Source organism: Belonocnema kinseyi, chromosome 4 (assembly GCF_010883055.1).
Source record: "Belonocnema kinseyi isolate 2016_QV_RU_SX_M_011 chromosome 4, B_treatae_v1, whole genome shotgun sequence".
NCBI lineage: Eukaryota > Metazoa > Arthropoda > Insecta > Hymenoptera > Cynipidae > Belonocnema > Belonocnema kinseyi.
This window is the reverse complement of record NC_046660.1, coordinates 88,482,398-88,483,674: the sequence shown is the minus strand read 5'-3', so window position 1 is coordinate 88,483,674 and position 1,277 is coordinate 88,482,398. Positions and strand designations below refer to the sequence as shown.

The following is a 1,277-nucleotide window of genomic DNA, read 5'->3' as shown; positions in this document are numbered from 1 at the left end:
ATTCATTTGAAGTACTTCCATGGACGAAGAACGAGCTCAGATCCCTTGATATCGGGACAAGAAAGGTTATGCACATGAACAAAAGCATGCATCTTAATTCTTTCGTTCCGCGACTGTACATCTCACGCCATCAAGGTGGTCGTGGAATATTGCGTCTTGAATGTCTTCACAACAGGATTATTCTGCGTACAGCACATAGAGTTGCAAATGGAAGAGACCCTCTTCTTAAAATGGTCAGAAATCACGAAGAAGTGGGCAAAGGAGTGTTTCTGTACAAAGCAGCGGAGGAGGCTGCTGAAACACTCGGACTTGACTTCAATATTAGGGATGAGCAAAATGCATCAAATCTTATCTATCTCGAGTACTCACTCCTGAAAGCCCGGATTAAGAAAGCACAAGAGAAAAACTTTCGTGAACAGCTCCTCGATAAGAGGATGCATAGTATCTTCCACAGAAATGTGAAGGATCAGTCAATGTCTTGTGAGCTAACGTTTGCCTTCCTTAAATCGCTCGGACTAAAGTCTGGTACGGAGGGTTTCATTTTTGCATGTTAAGACGGTGTCATTTCCACCTTAACATACCGTCGGCACATTTTGAGCCAAGACGTTCCTGATGATAGCTGCAGGGCGTGCCATGCACACCCCGAGCATTTAGCTCACATACTATCTAGTTGTCCAACTCACGCGGGAACGACCTACATTCAAAGGCACAATGTGGCACTAAGAGTTCTTTATTACTATCTCTGTTACTCTTACAGCATTAACCTTGATATCGCTCCTCTAAATGCTCCTAGGGAAATCGAGTCAATTGTCGAGAATGGGAAGTACCACATATACTGGAACTTTATATTCTCGACAATTGTTTCTGTTGCTCACTCGAGGCCTGACATGGTTCTTCTTGACTTCGAAAAGCGAACCATGTTCGTTATCGAATTTTCGGCACCAGCTGACAAAAACATCATAACCAAGGAGAATAAAAAGAAAGAGAGGTATCGAGACCTTATAAGGGAGTTGCAACGATTGTACCCAGAATATTCTGTTAAACTAATCGTCCTTATCATCGGCGCTCTTGGAGATGCCAAGCTTTCACTCGCTAATGGCCTAAAAAGCATCCCTGCTTTTCAACAATATGCTCAAACACTTGCGGGAAAAATGCAGAAGGCGGTAGTCCTTGAATCGCTTTGTGTTCTTAGGGTGCACGAGGCTTTTGCTGGATCGTCGTATTGATTCCTTTACAGACTGTAACCACCTATCTCACGGTCGTGAGACGTGGTTGTG

The 1,277-nt window shown here is 43.8% G+C and overlaps 1 protein-coding gene across 1 annotated transcript in view; it reads left to right on the top strand.

Moving 5' to 3' along the window:
• The window catches only part of LOC117172059 (THAP domain-containing protein 1-like), a 5,484-nt gene that overhangs the window by 2,648 nt on the left and 1,559 nt on the right, over nucleotides 1-1,277 (top strand). The window lies entirely within an intron of this gene.